The sequence below is a fragment of the Gorilla gorilla genome, chromosome 7 (assembly GCF_029281585.2).
Source record: "Gorilla gorilla gorilla isolate KB3781 chromosome 7, NHGRI_mGorGor1-v2.1_pri, whole genome shotgun sequence".
Lineage (NCBI taxonomy): Eukaryota > Metazoa > Chordata > Mammalia > Primates > Hominidae > Gorilla > Gorilla gorilla.
In genome coordinates, this window is record NC_073231.2 from 18,071,589 (window position 1) to 18,089,306 (window position 17,718).

A 17,718-nucleotide genomic window follows, 5' to 3' on the forward strand; every position below is an offset into this window, starting at 1 on the left:
ACACTAACAAAGGGTGCTAAGAATCATGCCACAGAATTTGCTGATTTTATATGTGCCCATCCCTTAAAATGAGCTGGTCTGATAGAATGTTGGAAATGGCCAACTGATGCCTCAATTGCAGTGCCATCTGAGAGAGGGAGAAAAAAAACCCAGAAAAGTTAATGTCCTTTTGTATACACTGTGGGCATATATTGTGCTGTTCCCCATGGTCATTATATCAGTGGGTGGAGTGAGGAGTGCCCTTTCACTCTAATACCTAACAGTTCCTTCACATGGTTTTTCTTCCTATCTACACAAACTTGAGGTCAGTTGGATTGGCAGACACCCAAGACAGACACATGTGTGCCAAGGTTATTCCATTAAACTGGAAGATAAGGCTACCAACTTGTCATTTTGGACTTCCCTTTCACTGAACTGACAAGCAAATGAAAGGATCAACTTGTAAACTGTGGTGTTTTATCAAAATTACCAAGAGAAAATTGGGTTACTCCTAGGCAAAGTAGTGAGGGACTAGGCTTAGACCTGGAGGCTTCCTAAGGAATTTCCTAGTAATTCTATATTGTATTAGGTTGGTGCAAAAGTAATTGTAGTTTTTGACATTGAAAGTAGTAGTAAAAACCACAGTTACTTTTGCACTGACCTAATATAATCATGTCAGTGAGAAACTGGTACAATAAGGTCAGAATCAACATGGGCATGGATTCTATAAGAATACAATTTTGGGTTGCCCCAAAAAGTATAAAATATCTCAACATACTAAGGGGCTGGGCAAGGTAAAGAGAATGTGGAATTAGATAAAGGAAGAAGAGATCTATGATCATGGATTTTGATTAATATTACTAATGATATTACTCAGAATATTAGTAACTTATAATTAATACTAATTATAATATTAATAACTTATAATTAACATTATTTATCATTTGATATAAGACATAACTACTATAGTCCCTATCTCTTGTGATTAGCCAAAGAGTTAGGAACTACTGCAGTTATGTCTTATATCAAATGATTCATTTTTTTTTTCATTTTAAAACCTTATATAGCCAATGTTGTTATTTTGGACCTATGGAGAGTATGATTGAGTTTACACCATTCTGTGATGACTTGGTGACAGTTGGGCTTTGCGCTTTCCTTTCTGTTGGGCAAGAATGGATGCTGAGTTGAAAATGTGTGGAGAAAATTATTTAATCTCCATTTATAGCTTCTCCCTTCCCCACAGACCTATTTTCTGTTATTCTCTGGCTTTTGTTCTGTGTTCTAAGGAGTAGGCTGTGGACAGCTTTGCCTGGAGTTTCTTACCTTTCAGCTTTAGATTGAATTTGTGATAGTCAATAGAGAAAAGTACCAGTAGGTTGATGGGTGAGTGAACAGAGTGGTCAGGATATTTCTTCACCAAACTCCTCACCACTTCTGGCAGTGAGTGGCCACGGAAGCCACAGTTCTGGCAGTGGTTTCCTCCTCTCTCGCCTGTAAGTTCTGTTGAACATCTCTGCCGCTGCACATCTCTCTCCTTGACGCTCTTCCCTTTGCCGTAGAGGCTTGGTAGTAGTGGCTTCCTGCCATTTAGAGTCCCTGGGTTCTGCAACATCTTTGATTGGTTACTTTAAACTCTCACACTCTCCATTAAATTATCTGAATTGCAATTGAGTGTATCTTCTATTTCCCGCTGAAATCCAATCTGATATTCTAATCTATAACAAGAGAATCCTTATCAATAGCATAAATTAGATCAGCATTCTTTAAACATTTTTTTCCTTGGAAATATTTATTCTATTTATTTCTAGAGACTTGTTTATAAAAGGGCTCCAGAATCAATGGATGGAGGTGTAGGGATGATGTCCTGATGTGTGCTTCTGGAAAAACACACATTTACCTACCCTTCCCCAATCTCCTGGGAAAACTCTTGAAGCCTACACAAAGAAAAATGCTAAATGTTGTGATTTGTATGCTGTTTTTAGGTTATATAAAAATGGTTTTCATAGTAATACTGTAAATATGGTAATATAGTAATATTGACTATTCTAATAATTATTGTTTCAGACTGCATGAGAATATTTAATTTAGCTGCTATTCTAATAAGGAGGTTGCCTCGGTTATCGTTCCAAGTTCCCCTGTGCCTCGATGCCCTTACCATTCATGGGGAAATTAGTAGATCCTAATGCATAAACTTATGTGAGGATTACATGCTATGATGCATGCAAAACATTCAGGACACTGTTTGGCTCCCAGTAAGTGATCATTCAACAGGAGCTAATGTTATTCTACACATTCACCTCACCTATATAGTCATAGATACAGATCTTTTCACTTTATTCATCATCCAGGCCAATCCTTAAACACCAAGGAAACTCCTTTGCATGAACTTAGAGGGCAATAACAGCGATGAGTTCCCTAACCGACTTTTCAGCTAATCTCTCGTGTAGTGCTCTCCAATTTTTTCAGTAAAAGTACCTAATTATGAATCTTAAATCACTGGAGAGTTGAAACATATGTTGAAACATAACAAGTGTATTGTCACAAAGTCTAGTTTATGATTTTACCATCTTTTTCTTTAACTTCCTTCAATTCTTTCTCATTAGGCCCCCTCATATGATTAAGTTTAATTTTCTTCCCCATTTACCTCATGAGATACATCATCCTGAGGCACATCATCACTGAAGTTAAACCTTGCAGCAACACACTTAATTAAAATTTTAGTAACGAATGGTACTATATTACTATAAAAGAGAAACTATTTCAAACATTGCATTTTACCGACATTCGTAATGTGTTCATTTTATATTTCTTCTTTTTTTTTTTTTTTTTTCCTTTGAGACGGAGTCTCGCTCTGTTGCCCAGGCTGGAGCCAGGCTGGAGTGCGGTGGCGCGATCTCGGCTCACTACAAGCTCCGCCTCCCGGGTTCACGCCATTCTCCTGCCTCAGCATCCCAAGTATCTGGGACTACAGGAGCCTGCCACCATGCCCGGCTAATTTTTTGTATTTTTTTTTTTTTTTTTAGTAAAGATGGGGTTTCACAGTGTTAGCCAGGATGGTCTCGACCTCCTTACCTCGTGATCCGCACGCATCGACCTCCCAAAGTGTCGGGATTACAGGCATGAGCCACCGCGCCTGGCCTATATTTCTTCTTTAAAAGCAACATTTTAACCATTTGACCCAACATTCTCATTACTGGATATATAGCTAGAGGAATATGAATCATTCTAGCATAAAGACACATGCACGTGAATGTTCATTGCAGCACTGTTCACAATACCAAAGACATGAAATCAACCTAGATGCCTATCAATGATAGATGGGATAAAGAAAATGTGGTATATAAACACCATGGAATACTCTGCAGTCATGAAAAAGAACGAGATCATGTCTTTTGTGGGAACATGGATGGAGATGGAGGCTATTATCCTTAGTAAACTAACGCAGGAACAGAAAACTAGATACTAGGTGTTCTTACTGATAAGTGAGAGCTAAATGATGAGAACTCATGAATATGAATGAAACAACAGACACTGGGTTCTACTAGAGGGTGGAGATTGGGAAGAGAAGGATCAGGAAAAATAACTCTTGTGTTCTAGGCTTAATACGTAGGTGATGAAATAATCTGTACAACCACGAATTTACCTATATAAAAACCTTCATATGTACCCCCCAAACCTAAAATAAAAGTTAAAAAAGCAGAAGTTTAGCAGAGAAATCCATTACTGCAAAGGGCAAATGAATTATAGTTTGGTATTATGTATCACTGAATTTGAATCGTAGGACCTATTCACAAACTGAAGAGTTCTGAGATGAGAAATTTATTTGAAACAACCAGGAATCTATGCCAAATAACCACAGGAAAGTTGAATGCTTTGAAAGACTTTGATAAAGTATGTTAATTAAAACCAGCACTTGAGCCTCATCGGCAGTTTGGCGGTTGACAAAAGCACTTCAGAACAGTTTGAAGAAATTGTATGTTCATGTTAGGGAGCGATTGAAAAGTCAGCAATACCTCAATCATTTGAGATAGAAATGGTACATTCTAAATTGGCCTCTAGAAGAGAAGATAAAATAATCTAAAGTATAGGCATTATAATGCCCTATTTTCAGGCAGCCTGACAAAGCTTATACTGATACAGTTATAAAGCAGGCAAAAATCAAAGGTAGATTTTTTTTCTAGATTTTCTTTCCCTTACTTGGCTTAGGATAGAAGAATAGAAAAATGACTTCCAAACTGTGATAAAATTAAACAGAATTTATTACTAAGTTACAGCAAAGAAAAAAAATAACGCCGAGGTTACCCAGCATTGTTGGAAATTACCATTAAGGAGATTGCTTAACTGAAGTTTAACTCAATGGTGGAATAAACTGTCGAATATATAGTGGGTTTATTTTCATATTTTACATATCCTGCATATCATTGCCAATATGAAGTTAATCTGAAGTAACTTCACTTTTCAAGTAAAGCTATAGATGTCATATTCTCACCTTTCTGGATGTCACAATAGACCAAGGTATTCCAGCACTAGTTGGTTGTATTTTATGATAACATTGGATCACCTAAGCCTGGAATACTCAATAACCTTCAGTTTCCTTAATTTTTAATTGGTAATGCTGAGGAAAAGTATTGGACCAGGAAGTTGAAACTCGATAGAGAAAATTGGTTGAACTTGAATCCTCCATAAGAAACAGACTTAATAGGTGGTAGTTCGATGCATCAAATGAGCTATTTGTATTTTGGTCTGATTCACTAAAAATATAGTAGGATGGTAAGGGATTTTTTTTTCCTGTCTTCTTGGAGTTAATTTCATTTTTGAAAGATTTTCCCCGGATATAGAAATACTGTATAGAAACACACTCTAAAGGTATTATTCATTTATCTTCTGGCTTCCATTAATTTTTTTACAGCACTCAGCTGTTTGTTGTATTGTTATACTCTGAAGGTAATCTGAAAGTTGCTTTGACTTTTAAATATGTGTTTCTTTGTCTTTGGTATTTGGCAGTTTTGGTATGACGCGTGGTTTTCTTTGATTACATTACCTGGGTTTCTTGAATATTCCAAGTCGTGCTTTAAATCAGCTTTGAAAAACTCTTGGCCTTTATCATTTTATGAATTGTCGTGCCCCTTTAAGTCTCTTCTCTACTTCTATGATTCTTCTTGCACATAAGTAGGATTTTCTACCACTTTTTATTCTTGGTATTCTTCAGTACTTATATTTTATTGTGACTTACATTGAAATTCTTTTCAGCAAAGTCTAACCTGTGAAACGATTGATATATTTATTTCTCTTACTGTATTTTATGTGTAGATTTTTCTTTTTAATTAATATATGTATAAATATGGGTATAGATATGTAAACTATATATTCCAGCTGTCTGCTGAAATATATAGCTTGTCTTCCAATATGTCAAACATATTGGTCAAAGCTAGATTGAAAATTAAAGTTTATATCATATAACTTCAATGCATTTGTTTCTAATTTTGATATTTATTTTTTAATCTGCTCAAATCTCTTGGTATGCTTATGTTCTGTTGAATATAGGTATGAAATATTCTATATATAATTTGAGGCTGTGAATATTGTTGTGCTCCAGAGAGGGTTTACTTTTGCTTCTACTAGTATTTTGCATATAGGCAAATAATCTTAATCAGCGCTGGGGTTGAATTAATTCATAGCTATTTCCGGTCTTCATGAAGATTGGTTTATTTTTAGTTACCCTTTATTCCTACGATATAGTCCAGTACTTCACTGGTACTTAATGATATCCTGGAGTTTTTACTGAAGTCCTTTCTCTTTGGAAGGCTTTGAAGAACAAGTTTTGTCCCTCCAGCCTCATGACATAGTTGAAATTTCTCATCAGCTTCTCAACTTTTCAATCAACTGTTGAGTTTACCACTCTGGAATTTCTTCTCCCAGATTGTCTTTGCCCTCACCAAATCCTCATTGCTATAGAAGTTCTTTCTTGTCTTCAAAAACATGCTACATATGTTATCCAGTTGTACAATTTTAATAAGTGTGTTGTTAATTGCAGTTTGGTTGTTGTAAGCAGAAGTCCATTAAATATCTTCGATTTTTTTCTTATAGAAAATGAGTAAAACTTTTGTTGTCTTTTGTTTCCAGAACCCAGTATATTTAAAGGAAGAGTAGAGGATCTGATTTAAGTCCTTCAAAACTATTTATTTTCACATTGCTCTGAAAATATTGACCAAATATTGACAAAAAATTGACAAAATTTGACTAGGTCTTACCAAAACCCCAAGTCTGTACATAAGACTATTCCAAAGTGTTATTTCTTGGAATCAGTGATCTTCCAAGGGTGAAATGGATTGATTTAAAATCATTCCCAATCTTCTTGGGGAGCTCCTGACTAGCCATCATTTTCAAATTCAACAAAATAGATTTTATTTCTCCACCATCACAAATATATGCATTTGCTTCAATCCAGAAACACTGTTTAAGCAGTATAGATAACATCATCTCATGAGTCTTTGCTTATAAGTTATTAGTGAATAAAATATAGTTTGGAGGGTAATCAGACAGCAAGAGGTTTTATGTTAAATTTTGTTAGTTGAGAGCTAAATTTGGTGTTGACTGAGCCGACCTTTCTTTTTTTGCAGTAATAGTAGCCTATTCACTTTTTTCTTTTTCCTTTATCATAAAAAGCGCCACACGTTGTAGTTATTTCATGAGTTTTTTTTTTTTTTTTCGTATTGGACTGGCATTTGGTTTACCGTAAAATATAAACCATTTTAACCGTCTCAAGGCTTTTCTGGATAAGCCTTTTTAACAAAGGGCTGCCTCCAATCTTCAGAGTGTTTAAAGCTACAATCTCTAGTGTTCTTGTTTCTTAATTTTGTCATTCATCTTTGTCCTGTGCCTTGAGATTTTACAGCGACTCCCATGAAAGCAGGTAGAATGTTCATCCCTTTCCTCCACTGATTGCAGGCTGCATGGTCAGAGATGACCTCTTGACAGCTCTGAGCCAAGACTACAAAAGATATGGGAAGATTTTGTCATTTTGTTTTTGTTTCTGCATTCTGCTGTGAGAGGTTAGTCTTTATGTTGGTTATTACCTTATTTTGGAATAATATTTTGAAATAATATTTCCTAATCATCTTGATTAAGTAACATCATCTAATTAAGTAACATCTAAAACTGGAAATAAAAATAGCAGGATAAGGATGTTAGTTGTATTTGTGGACCTAAATGTGTAAGAAGCATAGGAATCAGAATTGAAAAGAGTGGGATAGGGGAGATCAAAATATGCCATCTCTAACTATTCAGGATTGTTGAGCTGAAGGTAATTTAGAAGAAGCAAATTCAGAAAAGCTCCCTGACTGTCCTCTATTTGCCTAAAAGCAAGACATAGATTTATAAACACAAAAGGTATCCTGCCTACCCTTCTACCAAGAAGAACAGCAATTAACCACTGAGTACAGCATTGGAAGTTTACTGGCCTAGAGATGGTACCAGAGAATCTACATTAACAAAGTTACTAACTAGCCTTTATCTGTCATTTGTTTACCTTTCCAAAATTTGTCACCCCATACATCCCTAAAAATATTCTGTTCCCTGTTGACATTAAGCTAAAATTCAAAGCCGCTTTATTTGAAAACTACTCAATCCCTGGGTATTTCCCAAGTATGTATATAATATATATGTTAATAAACTTCTCCTTGTTTTTCCTTTGTTAACCTGTCTTTTGTCATAAGGATCTATTCCAACTAAGAACCTATGAGGATTGAAGAAAAAATAATTTTTTTTTCCTGCTGGTGCTTGGGGCTACTCTTTTCCATATTCCTCATAGAGCTATTTGACCTTTCATACCATGCAGATCTATTATTTTGATTAAGATAATAATTTAAAAAGGAATAACAAAGTGTATTTTTTATTATACTTTAAGTTCTGGGATATGTGTGCAGAAAGTGCAGGTTTGTTACATAGGTATACACGTGCCATGGTGGCTTGCTGCACCCATCAACTCGTCATCTACATTAGGTATTTCTCCTAATGCTATCCCTCCCCTAGTCCCCCACCTGCTGACAGGGACCAGTATGTGATGTTCCCCTCCCTGTGTCCACGTGCTCTCATTGTTCAACTCCTACTTATGAATGAGAGCATGCAGCGTTTGGTTTTCTGTTCTTGGGTTACAAAGTGTATTTTTTTTGGAGAGAAATGTATGAGGGCACTAAATATATAAAATAGTTACAGTGTATGCCCCTTCCTCGTAAAACATTCATCTTCTTTTCTCCTCTGAGAAAGCTCCAGAAGTTACAGTAGTCTGTATAAATCATAGGATAAAATACAACCAATATGCCTGTGTATATTGAGTTTTACTTGATGTTTGAATCATAGAGTTTGAAGGAGAAAAAATAAATCCTTCCGTAGAAAAATTACTGCTTACAAAAATTATACAGAGATCCCTCGTAGACTGAGATTGCATTTTCAATTTTTTTCAGTGAAAAAATTTGAGCAATAAAAGAATTTCATAAGAACAGCAGTTGATAATCTATCACAAAACTGATAACTCAGTTATTCTAAAAATTTCTTAAATTTGACAATATTAATCTTCCAGAAAGTGTATGTATATGTGTGTATATATATGTATTTTTTTGTTCTTTAGAAGCTTATGTTAAATAAAAATGTAATTTAAACTTTTGTTTGCTTTTTATCTCTTCGAGTTGAAAGAGTTAAGTTTTGTTACAAAAGTATCATTCTCCTAAAAGTGTCAAGCCTTCATTCAGAAACCTGGGAAAATCACTCTCCCAGTCAATCCAATGGATAATCAGCTCAATGCTTCTTAGGCGTTCTATAGGAAATATACCAATAGGTTTATCTTTATCACTAAAACAAAACTTGAAGTAAAATGTTATCAAAGAGAATGACAATTCCAGTCGCCCAGTGTATCAATAAGAATTCTCTTATAATTTATAACCTTTAGTAAATAATTTAGCCACACACCTTAGGGATTCTACATATGTGTAGTGCAAATTTTAAAATATTCAAAATATTTTTAACTTTGTAAAAAATGAAAATAACAAACATGTTTAAATGTATTACATGTAATATTTAAATAGCATGGCGATTACTAGTACATTGCATTGGGTTGATAAATCAACTACTTTTTTGTAGAACTCAGAATAAAGGATTGAGATTTGAAGGCAATCGTTTAAGACTGTTGTCGTTTTCAACAGCTTATCCATGAATCCAAACTTTCTCTGCACTTTGAAACAACAAAAGTAATTTCTAAATACATGAAAACGTTATTTGACTACAAATGTAATTCTTTACAAAATATTCAAATACTGTATGTGTTAAATTTATAAAAACAATACTCGTTGTTTATTTAATTTACAGAGAATCTGTGTATTTGTCTATAGAATTTGCCTTCATCTGAAGAATTCTGTTACCTTGCCAGTACTTCTTTCCCTGGGAACATCACTAATAAATAAAGCAGCCTTGTGTTACTGACTTCATTTAGAGATGTCAAAGGGAGATTTCAAGAGGTGTTTTTTTTTTTTTTTTTTTGGTTTTGAAAGTGAATGCCTATGAAATGGACATAGATTTTGTAATTCAAGTCATTAACTTTCTAGTAAACTATTATAATTAAAGATAATACATGTAATGTTAGAAGTGATGTAAACTGTCCATCTCATCCCAAGCCTTATTAAACAAGATGACAAGCAAGATAGTGGGTCACGTTCTAACTACATATTCGTTAGTTATGATATGAAATACACTATGACTACCTGGGAGTAATCATAAATTTGTAATTTCTAGGAAGAAAGTACTAAGTATTTGAAATAAGATCAAGAGCTGTTTAATTTTTGTTAAAGGGAAATAAAAAGGGAAAAAAAAGTCAATAATTTTGATATATTTACTAATAAAAATACATTTAAACCCTACACAGTAAAATTACAACTGACACATTGCACTGTAACATCTATTAAAATGGCCAGAACCTATAATATTTGCAATCAGATGCCGATGACGATGTGAAACAACAGGAATTCTCATTCATTGCTGGTGGAAATGCAAAATGGTACAGCCACTTTGGATGTCAATTTGATACTTTTTTTTTTTTTTTGAGACAGAGTCTCGGTCTGTCGCCCAGGCTGGAGTGCAGTGGCGTGATCTCGGCTCACTGCAAGCTCCACCTCCTGGGTTCACGCCATTCTCCTGCTTCAGTCTCCCCAGTAGCTGGGACTACAGGCGCCCGCCACCACGCCTGGCTAATTTTTTGTATTTTTAGTAGAGACGGGGTTTCACCGTATTAGCCAGGATGGTCTCGATATCCTGACCTCATGATCTTCCCACCTCCTCCTCCCAAAGTGCTGGGATTACAGGCATGAGTCACCGTGCCCGGTGGATACTTATTTTTTTTAAAAAAAAACAAAGGTAAACATGCTTTTACCATACAGTCCTGCAATTGTATCCCTTGGCATTTACCCAAAGAAGTTGAAATAAATCCAAACAAACACCTGCATACAAATGCTTGTAGTAGTAGCTTTATTCATAATTGCCAAAACTGGGAAGCAACCAGGTTGTCCATCAGCAGATGAATGGATGAATAAATGAGAGTTAGTATATTCAGACAACAGAATATTTTTCAGAGCTAAAGAGAAATGCATTTATCAAGTGATGAAAAGACACTAAGGAAATTTAAATGCATATTACTAAGTAGAAGAAGCCAGTCTGAAACGGCTACATACTATGTAATTCCAACAATAGGACATTTGGTCTTAAAGTCTCTGAATACTCTTAAATCATGCCAAATAATAACTTTATCATTCTCTGCAAACTTAATACTATGCCGTACATTTACTACACTTCAGATTCATAGAGTTGAAAAAGCTTTATAAATGTGAATACTCAGGCAGGAGTTAGGCACAAGTGTATACAAATGTAACCTATCTTTTTCTTAGAGACCCTGGTTGATACTGGGTCTGATGAACACTCACATTAGAGAGAAATATAGTTTATTATATAGTATGAAGCTAAGAGACAAGCTGATAAAGTGATTTAAAGTTAGAGTAGATGAGACTTGAGTATAAGAAAAGATACTCAAGAATCTCTGGCTGAATATTTAAAACCAGAGAGTTTACTATCATGGGAGGTCTTAGAGGTTATCCAAGTCACCAACTGTGTTTTTAGGGTGACGAAGAAGCATGCCTGGAAAAATTAAATGACCCACACATAAGATAAAAGAATATAAGTAGAAGATTTTTAACATCATGTTCACTATACTTCTCAAACATCTGAGGTATGAAAGAACCCTGACCTATGAAAGTATACAATCTTGACTTTTAACACCCTGATTTATATACCTGCCAGAAATATGAGCTTCAGAGGAAAGTATCTAACTGGAGAGCCTAATTGGAAGAATCAGTCTTGACTGTATTTCCAAAGTGCGTATGACATTTTTCAATGGAGACAAAGCTATTTCCAGTTTGGAGTCTCATGTTTCAACTACCAACATTTCTTCCATAATCAGGAGGGAGCCGGGCGTGGTGGGCCTCCCTCCCAGCAACTTGGGAGGCTGAGGCAGGTACATCACCTGAGGTCAGGAGTTTGAGACGAGCCTGGCCAACATGGTGAAACCCCATCTCTACTAAAAATACAAAAATTAGCCATGTGTGGTGGCGTGTTCCTGTAGCCCTAGCTACTCGGGAGACTGAGGCAGGAAAATCACTTGAATCTGGGAGGCGGAGGTTGCTGTGAGCTGAGATTAGGCCACTGCACTCCAGCCTGGGCGACAGAGTGAGACTCTGCCTCAAAATAACAACAACAACTACAAAATAATAATAATAATAATCAGGAGGGAGTGAAACCACAGAATTTACAAAAGTGGTTTTCATAACTTATACCTAAAATCTCCACTTTACACAAAACAATGAAGCTACTTGAAGACAAGATAGATGCCCGCCTTCCACCTCAGCCTCCACTGAGAGCCTTCTGTGCTAGAGCTACAGTGTCTCTTTCATCTCAAGCTTATAAATGTCTTTCTATACAAGATTTTTTAGAGAGATGGAGGGAAAATGTTGCAAATGACCACTCATTTTAACTACCTTTGTTACTGTGGCTATTCTTGGAAAATGAAAATTATCAATTGCTTCTTTGGTGAGGAATCGGTCAGCATATAATTAGTTGAGATACAGAAAACTTATGAATAGCAGAGTCTTTAGTGATAGTTGTAAGAATGCTTTTAAAAAAAGTATGTGCTTGATAATTTCTCCACTTTTTTTAACTTTTAATATATGAATTAGCTTTCAGACCAAAGTTTGTGGCTTTGAAACTTGATGACCTTAGGCAAATAACATGTATGTACATTTGTTTCCCAGTCTTAAAATCAGCTATCAATCTGATCTTAAACTTTAATCATTCAGTCTTAAAAACATTTTCATCAGCATTGAAGGCCTTGATTATATTGGGAGGCAATTTGATGTGGTAGGTACCAGCCAGCCTCTGGAATCAGAATGTCTGATTTCAAAGTCTTGCATATTGGTTAATTGGGAGCAATTACTCAGTAGTTTTATTAACAACTTGTAAATACTCTTTTGATTCTTGGAAACACCTTTTTATGGGACACAAAATAAATATATTACTTCCAGTAACAAAAGTACATCCCCATGGAATGACATATTTTACAGAGTTCGTCCTATACCTTTTTGTTTGTTTGTTTTTTGTTAACAGTTGTTTAATACATTCTGTGAGCCGGGTATTGTGTGAGTCACTGAGAAACACAAAAAGAAATGAGAATGGATGGCAGGCCTCAGAGCTCAGTGAAGTGGTTTTAAAATTCTATGAAAATAACTCTGTGAGGCCAGGTGTGGTGACCCATGCCTGTAATCCCAGCATTTTTGGGAGGCTTCGGTGGGTGGATCACCTGAGGTCAGGAATTCGAGACCAGTCCCACCAACACGGTGAAACCCCGTCTCTACTAAAAATAAAAAATTAGCCGGGTGTGATGGTGGACACCTGTAATCCCAGCTACTCAGGAGGCTGAGGCAAGAGAATCACTTGAAAATGGGAGGCAGAGGTTGCAGTGAGCTGAGATCACACCATTATACTCCAGCCTGGGCAACAGAGCAAGACTCCATCTCAAAAAAAAAGAAAAAAAAAAATAGTAACTCTATGATAGAGACTTATTGGTATCTAGGTGATCTAATGACTCATTTCCAGAGTGATATAGTTTGGATCTATGTTCCCACCCAAATCTCATGTCAAATTGTAATCCCCAATGTTGGAGGTGAGACAGGGTAGGAGATGATTGGATCATGGGGGCAGATTTCCCCCTCCGTGCTACCGTTGTGATAGTGAGTGAATGTTCACAAAATATGGTTGTTTAAAAGTGTGTAGCACCTACGCCTCTCTCTCTTCCTCCTGCTCCTGCCATGTATGGTGTGCCTGCTTCCCATTCCCCTTCCGTTATGATTGTAAGTTTCCTGAGGTCTCCCCAGAAGTTGTAGCCACCATGCTTTCCGTACAGCTTGCAGAACCGTGAGGCAATTAAACTTCTTTTCTTTATAAATTACCCAGCTTCAGGTATTTCTTTATAGCGGTGCGAGAATGGACTAATACACAGTGTACAACATCAAACTTTCCTAGGGTTATATGAAAATGCTTTTATCTTACTTTCTGTACTTAAATCTGATTTAACTTCAGTTGTCAATCATAATATTAAAGAGGGCACTTTGCTTATCAAGACTGAAAATCATATTACGCTTCAATAAATAACTGTCCATCACAGCTATCTTGCTTCTATCTGATTAAATTCTATTATCTGAGGATCAGATAATTCTAATATTCTGTTCTAAAAGTCGGATATTTTATTTTGCAGCATGACTGAAAATAAAATCCTTTAAGCAACATTTCAAAAAGCACATACTTGTGCAGAGTAATTTCTGACTATGGACAATAGATTTAGAAAGTTAAAATTTTAATGGCGTGAATGAAAATCATAAGCTCACAATTTTGAATTTTATTTTCTCTAGAAGAAAATAATAGCTTGTAAGACAAAACATTTTGCAGTTACTTATGTTTAATTTACTATTTGTAAACACAATCTTGGTGATCTTAATGTGTTTAATATGGGAATATAAATTCCTTAGGTAAATTTTTTTTCTGCTTTACTCTGGAGAACACTAGAATTTTTTAAAAGCATATATATCCAAATATATTTTTAAGTAGAAATTTTTTAGAGAAGTTTTAGATTCAGAAGAAAATTGAGAAGAAGGTACAAAGATTTCTCATAAATCCCTTCTTCCCACCCCACCATTAACATCCTGAATCAGGGTGATGCATTTGTTATCATTGATGAACATGCATTGACATGTCATCACCACCCAAAGTCAACAGTTCATACTATGGTTTTCACTCTTGGTGCTGTGCATTCTACAGGTCTCAACATATGATGGCACATGTGCACCAGTGTAGCATTATATAGAATGAATTCATTTCCTGCAAACTTCTTTGTGTTCAGCCTTTTTGTTTCTCCCTCTATCCTGCTGCCTTAATCTGCCAACAACCATGTGTTATTCATTGTCTCCATCATTCTGCATTTTCCGGAATGTCACATAGTTGGAATCACACAATATACAGCCCTCTTTGACTGGCCTCTTCCACCCAGCAATATGAACCCAAGTTTCCTCCATGTCTTTTCCTGGCTTGATAGACCATCTCTCTGCCTCCAAGTCTTGTCAATCATGAACAAAGCTGCTACAAAATCTTGTGTGCACGTTTCGTGTGGACACAAGTCTTCAACACATTCGGGTAAACACTAAGCAGCGCCACCACTAGATCACATAATTAACACATGCTTAGTTTTATGAAAAGCTGCCGAACTGTCCTCCAAAGTGTCTGCACCACCCTGTACTCTTACGTGTAATGAGTGAGAGTTCTTGCCCATCACATTCTCCCCAGCAGCTAATGCCTTCTGTGTTTTGGGCTGTGGCCATTCGAATAGGTGTGCAGTAGCATTTTACCATTATCTTAACTTGCAGTTTCCCAGCGACATATGAGGAACATGTTTTCTTATTAAAATCAGGCTACACATCTCCTCATTGTTGAGTTTCAAGAGATGTGGAGAAATAGGAACACTTTTACACTGTTGGTGGGACTGTAAACTAGTTCAACCATTGTGGAAGTCAGTGTGGCGATTCCTCAGGGATCTAGAGCTAGAAATACCATTTGACCCAGCCATTCCATTACTGGGTATATACCCAAAGGACTATAAATCATGCTGCTATAAAGACACATGCACACGTATGTTTATTGCGGCACTATTCACAATAGCAAAGACCTGGAACCAACCCAAATGTCCAACAATGATAGACTGGATTAAGAACATGTGGCAGATATACACCATGGAATACTATGTAGCCATAAAAATGATGAGTTCATGTCCTTTGTAGGGACATGGATGAAATTGGAAATCATCATTCTCAGTAAACTATCACAAGAACAAAAAACCAAACACTGCATATTCTCACTCATAGATGGGAATTGAACAATGAGAACACATGGACACAGGAAGGGGAACATCACACTCTGGGGACTGTTGTGGGGTGGGGGGAGGGGGGAGGGATAACATTAGGAGATATATCTAGTGCTAAATGATGAGTTAATGGGTGCAGCACAGCAGCATGGCACATGTAACATGTTAGTTACATATGTAACTAACCTGTATATTGTGCACATGTACCCTAAAACTTAAAGTATAATAAAAATAAAATAAAAGAGTTCCTTACATATTTTGGACAAGAATCTTTTGCAAAGATATGTCTGTTGCAATATTTTCCTCAGTTTTTGGCCCATCTTATTCTCTTGACAGTGTCATTCACAGAGCAGAAGTTTTAAATTTTAATAAAGACTGGCTTACCATTTTTTTCTTTCATGAATCATGCATGGTGTTGGATCTAAAAATTCATCACCATACCCAAGGTCATGTAAGTATTCTCCCACATTATCTTCTAGGAGTCTCACAGTTTTGTATGTCACATTTAGCTCTATGACTGATTTTGAGATAATTTGGTGGAAGAATATAAGGTCTGTGTCTCAATTCTTTTTTCTTTTTTTTTTCTTTTGCATGTAGGTGTACAATTGTTTCAGAAAGATTTGTAGAAAAGACTGTCTTTGTGCCATTATTTTTCCTTTGCTCCTTCATCAAAGTTCAGTTGAATAAATTTATGTGCCTCTATATTTTGGGTCTATATTCTGCTCCATTGATCTGTTTGTCTATTCTTTCACCAGTACCACACTATCTTCATTACCATAGCTTTATAGTAAATCTAGAATTCGAATAGTGTCAGTTCGCTGACTTTGATATTTTTCAATATTGTATTAGAAAATCTGGGTGTTTTGCATCTCTATATAAAGTTTAGAATCCGTGTGTCAGTATCTAGTAAAAAACTTTCTGATATTTTGATTGAGATTGTGTTGAAACTATAAGTTGGAGAGACATGATGTCTTGACAATATTGAGTCTTAGCCACTAATATGGAATATCTCTTAGTTTATTTAGTTGTTTGGTTTCTTTCATCAGTTATGTGCTTTTTATTAAAAGCATATAACTTGGGAATATTTTGTAAAATTTATGCCTAAGCATTTCATTTTCTTGATTTTGCTAATGTAAATGGTATTGTGTTTTGAATTTCACTTTCCACTTGTTCATTGCTAGTATTGATTGATAGGAAAGCATTTTATTTTTGTACATTAATCTTGCATACTGAAGCCTTTCTATAATTGCTTATTAGTTTCAGGATGTTCTTTGTTTGTTTCCATTTCAATTTTCTACATAGATGATCAGTCATCAGCAGTTTTATTTTTTCTTACCAAATCACTATACCTTTCTTTTTTTTTTTTTTTCTCTTATTGCCTTAATAAAGACTTTCAGTACAATACTGAAAAGGAATAGTGAGAGGACACTTACTTGCCTTGGGAAAGCTTCAAGTTTCTCATCATTAAGTATAATGCTAGCTGTAATTAAAAAAAAAAAGCTCTTTATCAAATTGAGGAATCTCTTCTCTATTCCTTCTTTACTGAGAAGTTTTAACATGAATGGATGTTGAATTTTGTCGGATGCTTTTCTTCATATTTTGATATAATCATTTGATTTGTCGTTTTTACCCAGTTGATTTGATGGATTACATTAATTGATTTTCAAATATTGAATCAGTCTTACGTTCCCAGGATAAATCTCACGTGGTCACATATTTCTTTTATTCACCATTGTTTTATTGCTAACATTTTATTGCAGATTTTTACATCTATGGTTATGAGAGATAATGGCCTATAGTTTTCTTTTCTTCTAATGCCTTGGTCTGATTTTGTATTAGGGTAATGTTGGCCTCATGGAATGAGTTAAGAAGTATTCCCTCTGCTTTTGTGTTCTGAAAGAGATTGTGGAGAAGTGGTATCATTTCTACCATAAATATTTGGTAGTAAACCCATCTAGGCTTTTCTAGATGCTTTCTGTTTGGGAAAGTTATTGATGATTAGTTCAGTTTCTTTTGTAGATATAGGCCTATTCAAATTGTGCATTTCTTAGAGTGTGGTAGATTGTACCTTTAAAGAAATTGGACCATTCCATCTAGATTACCAAATGTATGAGCCTACAGTTGTTTATAGTATTTCTTTATTATCTTTTAAATATCTGTGGGATCTTTACTGATATCCCACTTTCATTTTTTATATTAGTAATTTGTATCTTATTTTTTTCTTAGCTTGGTTTCAGGCT